Source organism: Lytechinus variegatus, chromosome 6 (assembly GCF_018143015.1).
Source record: "Lytechinus variegatus isolate NC3 chromosome 6, Lvar_3.0, whole genome shotgun sequence".
NCBI lineage: Eukaryota > Metazoa > Echinodermata > Echinoidea > Temnopleuroida > Toxopneustidae > Lytechinus > Lytechinus variegatus.
This window is the reverse complement of record NC_054745.1, coordinates 29,063,132-29,074,750: the sequence shown is the minus strand read 5'-3', so window position 1 is coordinate 29,074,750 and position 11,619 is coordinate 29,063,132.

Genomic DNA, 11,619 nt, shown 5'->3' with positions numbered 1-11,619 from the left:
AGTGAAATAGTTCACTCTTTAAGGAGTGAATATATGAAAGAGTGAATATTGAGTGAAAAAAACCTCGGATATCACTGAGGCCATCCAAAATTTGCACTTTCATTCCAAAATCATTCATTTACTAATTCGCTCCTTAGAGACTGAAAATTTTCACCTTTCCTTTGCAAAGTAGGGGTTGAGGACATGGCCAGCAGGGAAAAGGGTCAGTGTATGTGTATAGGTAATTTCTTATTAATTCCTTTGAACAGTGTTAATGTGTTATGAAAGCAATTGCTCTGAAAGGGAGTGATTAAGCGACACTTTCTTAAATCTGTAATGAAATATTTTGAACTTATCTCCTTTGCAAATACATAATTATTATAAGGAAATGTACTTGGTGAAACTCTGAATAACGATCCTTAAATGTATATGACGACGCAAGACAGTTGTTATTACTTAAAACTTGCAAGTTGTAAATGCATATAAGATGATTGACTCTGAATAAAAGTCCAATTTTGATCAGGTTTGTCATTATGTTATGATTATTACTGCTATTATCATTGATTGATTTTAACTAGCATTCATTGCTTTATTACTGTATAGTTTTGCTTCTTCCCCCACAGAAACCTGGGGGGGGGGATGATTGTACACACCATCCCCCCACCTAAAATTCTGGGGGATGCATCCCCCCATCCCCCGCTATCTACGCCCCTGCCAGCCTGGAATCTATACATGTCCACACCAGAGACGTATTGAAACAACACCAGTTTGCAATCAAACCGATGCTGTGGAACTTTAGAACACCACAGTGTGGCTTTTAAATCATTTAAAACGGTTTAATTAATAGGCAAAATGAGACATTAGATGGTTTATAAATATGTGGGTTCAGTTCTGAGATTTTTTTTTCAAAATTGGGACAATTTGACAGGCATAATGGAGAACACAAGACATTTAATTTTCAGCAGACTGTTTTCACTTCATTTTGCTAAAGAAACGCACACTGAATATACATGTATATATATATATATATATATATATATATATATATATATATATATATATATATATATATATATATATATACATGTATGTGTGATGAGATTCTGTTGGTCGGGGAACATAACTACTCCAAAGGATATTAAATGCGACAGATTGACTATTAGGAGTTGAGATTTACAGTACTATCATGATTCAAATTTAATAATCCATCATCTAAAACTGTAAATACGAATGAATTGAGTGATATCATAATTAAAAAAAGCATTTTATATTAAAAAATTTGGAATACTTTGTTTATTCAAAAGGTTGATTTGTAATCGTTTAGAAATAGAGAAGCGTTGTGAAAGTAAAAATTTGTGTATTTTTGAAAACGGTATTGTTGAAGAAAATATTTCATGCTTTGTATGACTTTGTTTACATTTTATGTAACTATTACATGTGATTTTTTTTATCAATAAATTATTTTAAAAGAAAAAAAAATTGTATTAAAAATTTAAGCAATTAATAGTGAAATTCGCTTGAATACAGATAGGTTCATAAAATTTGTTGGATCACCACCAGTGTGCTTTTAAAATGCGAATTTACCTTTGAATGCAGATGTGAGTGTGGGAGTCGGTGCATCTGTTAATGCCCATGGATAAATTCGAATACAAACATGTAAAAATCCTTGAAACTTATCATTTTCTACCATTTATAATCAATACTTTGACAGATCCCATAGCAAAACATGCACGAAACAAAAGGTACAAAATACAAAGAAATACATAATAAATTCAAAAACTATAAAATACATTCATATTCACTGTGATATTATATTCTAAGGGCCGTACAATTATTTATAATAATGCAAATACTATTTGTCCCAAAAATATAAACATTTGAGCTGACATTATTAAATTAAAGCATAATGATCCAAATTATGCATAAATCTGCATTATTGATTAGCTGGAAACAAAAATAAACATTTTTCCCGAAAGGTACACGTACGTATGCAGGATTTGGCAGTATTCATGTCTCTGTGAAAGCGAATATAATTAAAGAACGTTGTCGAAATAATATTCTGAATTTTCAATTTGGCAGCCATTTTGTTTATGCAAATTAGGTGGTCAAAACATGAAAAATTAGCTTGGAAACCGATTCTATCAGATTGAGCATATTTGAATTGTGTGAAATAGTCCGGTTCCCAACTTTTACCCCAAAGTGCTTCTTAAAGTTTATACAGGCCTCTTTCCAGAAAGGCTCTAGTCTACAATAATAATAATAATAATATGAACATTTGTAATGAGCCGGTATCCATCATAAAAGGATGCTCATGGCGCAATAAAGAAAAGAAAAGAAAAGGAAAAAGAAAGGAAGAAAGAAAGAAAACCTACTCAAAAGAGGGGTAGAATAACAATTACCTAAAAGCTTGCGTGAATAACCAGGTTTTAAGAGAACTTTTGAAAGTGGTGAGACAAGAAATATTGCAGATTTCTATTGGCAGTTTATTCCATAGGAATGGCCCAGCATGTTGAAATGATCGATCCCCATGAATAAAGAGATTGTGGTACAGCAAGTAAGAATGAACTAGAAGACCTAAGGTTGCGAGAGGGATTGTTTGGAGTAAGCAAGGAAGAGTTGTATTGAGGTGCAGTTCTGTGAATAGAATGTAAAACAAGTAGGAGGATTTTAAATGTAATGCGCTGTGCAACAGGTAGCCAGTGAAGAGATTTGAGAATGGGGGTTATGGTATTCCTCTTGGGGGACATTGTGACGATACGGGCAGCATTATGTTGGAGTTTCCTAAGGCGATCTATCTGAGATTGTGAAACATTATTGTCAGGAAAGAAATTTAATCATAGTTGTGTTTCAAACATTTGTTTAAAATATTTACGTGGTCCAGGTTAGGGTAGGCCAATAGACAATTGCATGTACATTATGTTTTGAATATTTCAAAAGCAAGCGTTGTAAACTTTTGATACCCCCCCCTTAGAGTACAAGTGTACCAGGTTGATGTCATATTTTGTACAGGTGTTAGAAATATTTCTTAGGAGAAGCATTTTCATACAGGTGTCGTAAATAACCAAAAGTGATCTAGCATTGATGAGTGTAGATGTGTAGATACACAGGAAGTGTCTTGTATTAATAAGAATGCGTTGCTTCATGCACTCTTCTGTTATTGAAGTTCTTTGAATTACTTTATAGAAATTTTGCAGTTAGTCCTAGTAACGGTAGGGTATATTAGGAGGTTAATTTCAGTAATTCAGGGAGAACCACCTAAGCTAGAATAGACTACAGATGTTACCATAGGCAGTCACAGTTAAGTCTGAGGGACGACGTCGGTAACGAGATAACGACCCCAGCTGCCGCCGGTTCTCCACTGACATGATTCGTCAAAACCCATGTCATTCTTGGGGGCTCGATCTCGTCCACTAATTCGTTGGAGCCACATCTCTGATCTGGGCGCTACTCATCGAAGGGTAACTGTCTGCGGAGGCCGAGTGGAAGAGACATCGCAAGCTGCGGAGGCCAGGAACTGGACCGACCACCAGGGCCGAGTGGGGCATGTTACAACCGATAATAGGCACCTTTCGCAAATCTCTACAACGCGAGATTAGAGTCGGGTAACTCAAAAGTTAACGATTAATCATAGACTCGAATTTCTAGATTGATTATACATTACAGTCAATACAATCAAACGTAGAAAACTGTTTTACAATCATTGCCAAGCTTTGTGTTACAGGCCCTATAGATCTTGCTTTTCGTGTGCAAAGCTCTTTCATACGATACCAGCATGCCATGCCATGCCATTTGCCTGCCTAAGCTCGCGGCGGGAATACACCTGTATCATGGCTATAGCTCCAGCTGGCTGGAGACATGCGAAATGCAAATTATGACATGGATAAGAAAGTGGTTTTTCAAACAAATCGAGTACATATTGAGTAAGGAAAAACTTACCGAATTAAGGCTTAGATATAGATCATTACAGTCCATCGAATCGATATTGCATTTAATGTGCATTATTTGTGGATCACTGGCAATTGATTCCATGGGTCAGATCACCTCTCAAGCCGAATCATTTTCCATGCGTTGACACGTACACAGCATGCAACAGGCCATAAACCGTCTAAATTTGTTGAGTTTTTTTCTTTTGCAAGCACCTTCTACATAAACGATATGCCTCTAGCACACAATGTAATGGGCAGTATGTTTTACTTTTCCGCAGAAATGGGGGGTTTGCCGGGGGGTACACTTCCATTGATGAGTGGATACCAGGCGCGACCATGGGGTTTCGAAAAGCACCCTAAACAAGGGAAGGTCTTTTCCAGATTATGAAAATGCATCTCTCAACAAGTATTTGGGTTGTGACACCCTACAAGTAGTGGAAATATATCCCTTTTCAGTATTTTAATCATTGTTTCTCACACCCTCATAACGCTACATAGGCCTATACGTATACCCACTCTTTCCCTTTTACGTGTGGTCGCGCCTGGTATCCACCATTCAATGGAAGTGGGTCCCCCGGGCGGCCTCTCGAGCTCTGGGAGGAACCAAATTTGGATTTGGAAAGTCGTCCTAAATCAGATATATCGCTGTTACCATAGTAGCAACCAGAATTTTGCACACGAAACGCAAATTGAATGTTTCCGTTCCAGATGCGAAACGAAAAAAAAAATCTCATGTCACACAATTTGCATTACAGGACGGAGTTTTACGACCATGACGACGGGCCCAAAAGTCTCTCCCAAAATGAACTACCGTTCTAAATAAGCGTACGCGTCCTCAAACGAAAGGTCGGGAATGTCGCACCAACGCATAATGTCGCAGATTGCGACATTCCCGACCTTTCGTCGGGAAAGGGTGTCAAAACGATGATTAAAATTCTGAAAAACGGGATATATTTCCAATACTTGTAGGGTGTCACAACCCAAATACTTGTTAAGAGATGCATTTTCATAATCTGGAAAAGACTTGCCTTCCTTGTTTAGGGTGCTTTTCGAAACCACATGGTCGCGCCTGGTATCCACTCATCAACGGAAGTGTACTCCCCGGGAAATCCCCCATTTTTGCGGAAAGTAAAACATACTGCCCATTACATTGTGTGCTAGAGGCATATCGTTTGGGTACGAGGAGCAGGCAAATGAAGAAAACCCCGCAAATTTGGACATTTTTCAGACGGTTTATGGCCTATTGCATGCTGTGTACATGTCAACGCATGCGAAAATGGTTCCGGCTGAAGAGGTGATCTTATCCATGAAATCAATTGCCAATGATCCACCAATAATCCACATCAAATGCAAAATCGATTCGATGGACTGTAATGATCTATATCTAAGCCTTAATTCAGTAAGTTTGTCCTTACTCAATATGTACTCGATTTGTTTGAAAAACCACTTTCTTATCCATGTCATAATCTACATTTCGCATATCTCCAGCCAGCTGGATTCATAGCCATGATACAGGTACAGTCCCGCCGCGAGCTCAGGCAGGCAAATGGCATGGCTTGGCAAGACATGGCATGGCATGCTGGTATGGTATGAAAGAGCTTTGCACACGAAAAGCAAGATCTATAGGGCCTGTAACACAAAGCTTAGCAATGATTGGATGGTTTGAGCTAACGGGTTTCTTTGTTTTATTGTTTACGCCTTCTACACAAACGATATGCCTCTAGCACACGATGTAATAGGCATTATGTTTTACTTTCCCCAGAAATGGAGATTAGATTCAAATTCCGGGGGACCACTTCCGTTGATGAGTGGATACCAGGCGCGACCATGGGGTTTCGAAAAGCACCCTAAACAATGGAAGTAAGTCTTTTGCAGATTATGAAAATGCATCTCTTAATAAGTATTTGGATTGTGACACCCTACAAGTATTGGATATGTATCCCCTTTTCAGCATTTTAAACATCGTTTTGACACCCTTATAACGTTACATAGGACTATACGTAACGTACTTGCCCACTATGTCCCCTTTTACGCGTTGTCGCTCCTGGTATCCACTAATCAATGGAAGTGGGCCCCCCGGGCGGCCTCTCGAGCTCTAGGAGGAGTCAAATGTTGATTTGGAAAGTCGTCCTCAATCGGATATATCGCTGTTACCATAGTAGCAACCAGAACTTTGCACATGAAACGCATATTGAATGTTTCCGCCGCAGATGCGAAACGAAAAAAAGATCTCATGTCACACAATATGCATTGCAGGACAGAGTTTTACGGCCATGATGACGGGCCCAAAAAGTCCCTTCCAAAATCAACTACCGTTGTAAATTAGCGTTCGAGTCCTCAAACGAAAGGTCGGGAATATCGGTTGTAACAGGGCATGTCAACCCAGAAGGGATGATGGGGGCTCTAGTCAACGATTAATTAAGTAAGTTATATTTTGTTATATTTATGTTCAATTCTTGTAAACCCAATCAAAAGAGAACAGAACGAATGAAAAGATTTGATAACTGTAATCCTCAGTTTTGCGCATTCCTTATTTGGTGTCAAGCAGCAGTAGGTAAATAATAAAAAAATTCACTTCCCACGTGACAATTATATACTAAAGCATTGCAAAAATCAAGACGGGATGTAATAAGTGTATGTATGATCTGAAGTGATGTATTGATTCGCCATCATAATATGTACCCTGCCGGCTCCACCCCATTCGGTTGCGAGGCCTGGATCTTATGTCATGTTATGGTAGATACAATCGTTAACAAAGACAGTTGCGTACAGATGAGGGGTGTGCTTGGGGCGCCTCCCCCCAAAAAAAAATAAATAAAAATGAATAATATTAATTATAATAATAATAAATAAATAAATACATAAATAAATAAAAAAAATCTTTCAAAAAAAATTAATAAATAAACAAGAAATCAAGACTAAGCAAAAAAAACAAAGAACGAAAAGAGAGACTGTGAAATATCAAGAGAAATTTCGTCCAGCGTAATTTTATAAGTGTAGCTATTGAAACAGAAAAAAAAAATTTCTTCAACAAATTATTGTCACCACGCATAAAGGCTAAGAGGTGGGCGTGGCCAGTCCAGATGACGTCAGAGGTTTGTTGCTCACGCGATCAAGACAAAGATCATACAGGTACTGAAATATAATTATTTCTATATAGCTTAAAAAAATGCATTTTCGTCCTTCAATACATTCTCGTGACCACACACTTTGCTTGGGGTATTCTTATCAACATTGTATTGCTTACACTGACATGACTGATAAAATCGTAACTCCGTTTGCTCGATTGATTTTTAATATGTTGAACGTGAGCCATGAACCTCTGCTATTCGCCTGCGCAGGCCACACCCATCCAGGTGTTACATGGACGTAACAGCATTCCTAATAATCTGAACTTTAACGTCTTTTTTCCAGGGGCTTATACCACCAAGGCCATTACAATTCAGATTTGGATATGGTAGTCTGCCATATCTATTCCTAATCATTGTTCTCTTCGTTTCGATCGAAGTCGGTTGTCTTTTTGTTTCAAAGATGACTTCCTTTCTGAGACTTGTTCTTTACTGTTATGCTATTGGCATGGTTGCTGCTGAAGACCCTGAAGGTAAGTTCTGATGCTCATTTCATCAAACTTTTTTATGGTAACAAATTTGTAATAAAAGTGTTAGGTGATGTGGATTGGAAATAAAAAGGATACAATCAACTTTAAATGCACCATCGATACTCGTTTACGTGCATTTTATTTTAAGATATTTCATATAACAGTATTGCCTTTAACAATTTCCTATTCCAAATAAAAAAAAAACATTCCCCCTACGTGTCTTTTTTAACAAAGACATTAAAACGGCCTTTCATGTTTCTTTTTCTGTGTGTATGCCCTAAAGTGAATCCAATTTGGATGAAATCATTTTTCTTATTAATCAAAAGGACAACCTGAATATTGCATCTTTTTTTTCTTTTTTTTAATGTTTGGTATACTACGTAATAGGTTTTTTTCAAAATAAACCCTATGGTATCGATGGCTTCAAAGCTTTGTTGAGATGTAACGTACGTGGACTAAGAATATTATCAATATTGCCAAGAAAAAGATGATCTCGCTCTCCATTTCCAAAAGTGGAGATTTGATTTGAGTACCTAATTCCAAATAGTTAATTCCCGGTTGCCCTGTGCACAACCCCCCCTCCTGCTATGATTTGTAGTTATGAATCTGTTATATTGTTTTGTAACTGTTGAGGTTGAGTTACTTTATATTCATTATTGAAAGATAACAGAATTAAAAGCTACTGATACTAGTTTTGATTGGATGATAGTAAATTGTGCATTTGTTACGTAACACGTGTTCGTGAAACAGTACCCTGATCTGCCCTTGTCTCACATTACCCTAGTAGACTCCTTATCTTAAAAACTGTGTTTCGAGATTTGTATCGTTTCTATTAATTTCGGTTATTCTGAATAAAAGGACAATGGGTAAATAACACTTTTCTGTCTATCTGTCTCATGCTCAATCATTGCAATATATCTGCTCGAATGGAGGAACGTGTAGGAATAAAATTAATTCATTAACCTGTGACTGCGCTCCTGATTATTCTTGGATTAACTTGTCAGCAACACGTACTCAATACCCCACCCCCACCTCCCACCCCCCCCACCGTGCGCGAAATTATTTTTGCCACATGAGTTACGGACCCCGATATGAATATTAATAACTTGCGTCTTCGGAATAAGAGTGCGCAAGGGCGTGGGCTTATCTTTACAAAATTATGGTCGTTCGCATTGCACTCCAGGAATGAATCATCTTCCTCAAATTACATGCACCCTTTTAACGTTATAGGCCTTATGCTTAAATCTATATTTAGGTCCAATTCTTAAAGGACAAGTCCACCCCAACAAAAAGTTGATTTGAATAAAAGAGAAAAATCAACAGGCATAACACTGAAAATTTCATCAAAATTGGATGTAAAATAGAAAGATAGTTATGACATTTGTAAATTTCGGTTAATTTCACAAGACAGTTATATGCACATCTTGGTTGGTATGCAAATGAGGTAAATGACGACATTACTATCTAACTCACTATTTTGTGGTTTAATATATGAAACATTTTAATTTTCTCCTCATTACCCGTAAAACCAAGTTTTATTCCTCTCTGAACATGTGGTATTACCATTTTTACATCCTTTCATGGTAATGTTAAGATGGCCCTTCATGCCAAATCAGTAAAACTTGAAATAGGCTATTGTTTAATTCAAACATTGCAAACCAAAATAAATGGTGAGTGACGGACAACATTGACTCTTCCATTTGCATGTCACTGAGATGTGATATAATTGTTTTGTGAACATTAAGCGAAACTTTAAAATGTCATTTCTTTATTATTTTACTTTTCCGATTTCAATGAAATTTTCAGCTCTATGCTTGTTTGTATTTTCTCTATTGATTCAAATCAACATTGTTATGAGGAGGATATGACCTCTAAACACTTATCCAATTGCGATTAATGACAAGATATATTGCTCTGAGGCTAGGCCATGTCTAGTGTAGGCTATGGCATTAAGTTTATCTTATTAATTTTAGGTAAATAGCAGAAATGCCATTTGCCTCAATGGGTGCTCCAAAAAATAGTGTTTTCCCCAATAAATAGGCAATATAAAGATAAGGATAATAATATAAAGATAAATAAAAAGATAACTGCATTTAATTTTTAACTATACGTTATACATGTTATACGTATTAGTATGCGAAAATGTATACGAAAAGCGACATTTCTGAAATTTGAGTGTTCAAGTTTGATACCTGATAAATTTGCTCAAAAGAATGACACAGAGTTGGAATTTCATCCACATGGTAATATTACACCATTAAAGTTTTCTGGAACATTTCAAGGTAATTGATGATTTTTCTTAGAATTGTGTAAAATTTGAAAAAATTTAATTTTTTTCGGGGGGGGGATTACAAAAAATGCAGTTTTTTGCTAAAAGTCTCAGCCAAATGACCTATATATTCCCCATGAATATTACCAAATTGTAGGATATTTATTTGTCTTTCATATGACATTAATTTCAGGGCAATTGACTGTTTATTTCAAAATCTATGCAAGAAAATTCAAATGTTCTGACAAAAGCGCCCTTACAGGTTACAGGCTGGTTATATCGTAATTATATTCATATTCAGCGTAAAAAAACTGGTCTAGAAGCACTATATGATTTTTTTTCCTTTTACTTGTGGCACCCTGCTCAATTATAACTCAGATTATTATATCTATAATTAACAACTAAAAATGGGGGCAATAAGGCCTACACAGGTTTTTATGAATAACTATTCAGTGGTCGTCTTCAAAGTCAATACTGCTACTCGCGTAATGCAGACGTGACTGCCAGAGACGTTCCATTTTTTAATATTTCTAATATTTTTTAATTAATACCTTCTCACATTTCTTTGTTTGCAAATGCACACTTTTTCATGCTTTTGTTTACCTGTCTATTGTTATTCACCCGCTTCTTTTATTATATTGTGTTTATTACAATGGCCCATATTCTGAAGTCAGGTTTAACTTAGACAATGGTCTGACTTTGTGCTAAAATTATGGGAAGCCAAAAGTGGCAAAAATGTTATTAAGTTGAATGTTTTTTATGTTTACTGTGCTCTTTCCTGATTCATCCATGGTGAAGACAATAATCTTTTTAAGCTTACTGGACAATTATGACTGACTTGAGAGCCAAATGAGCTAAAATATGATATTTCTACTGTTAGTGACTCTAACTTATGTAACAATTGGCTTTCCATACTTAAACCACAACTTTAAACCTGAATTAAAGTTAAACCCGACTTCAGAATAAGGGCCAGTATGTGTATGTCATGTAACATATTTTTTCCTACTAAGGACCGATAACCTTGATTTATTAATTATGTATTACCTTTGTTTATGTGATTATATTATAAAAAAAGGGGCATTTATGGGGACAAATTCTTATGGGCGGTAAATATCACATTATACACTTTGAAAATATTGAATTCCAGACTGCTTGTACAATATGTACCTTGGATTCAACGTGCCTTCATTTTGAACAATGTAAGTACATTATATACAGCTGGCGTAAATATCGAAATCAGTGACACCTAAACTGGGTCTATTGTTCTAGCTGTCTGTTCGTTGAATTATGCCATTATTGAGTATTGAATATTTGACGGAAGGCGGCTGATTTGAAACAGTTAAACTGATGTTTTTCAAAGGTTTCAAGGGTGTCATCAACAAAAATGAAGAACGGAATAAACAGGGGTTAGGGGCGGTCCGGAGGCGGGATGGTTCTGGAACAATCTGGGTGATATTAATTTTTTGTTATTTATTGATTCAGAATTGTTGGTTTTCATTTCTCAAAAAGAAAAAAAATCATACAGCAGAATGAAATATGAAGTACTTTATTTCCTAGAATATCCATACGACATATTTTCGACAAACTAATGTGAATAAAAATTCAAGAACACTGTTGACATGATTAAATTTACGTTTTCGGGAAATATAAGTTGATTCCGCATTAATGTACCATTTGTATCAGATTTACCAGATACAGCGCGTCCCCCAAAATGTTCCTCTGATATGCGGCTTAATTACTTCAAAAAATAAATATCATTCTCAATGAAATATATGGATTTAGGAAGCTCATTTCATGTTCTAACTGCTATAAACAAAAAATCATTGGTCTCGCTTCAGTGGTTTTAG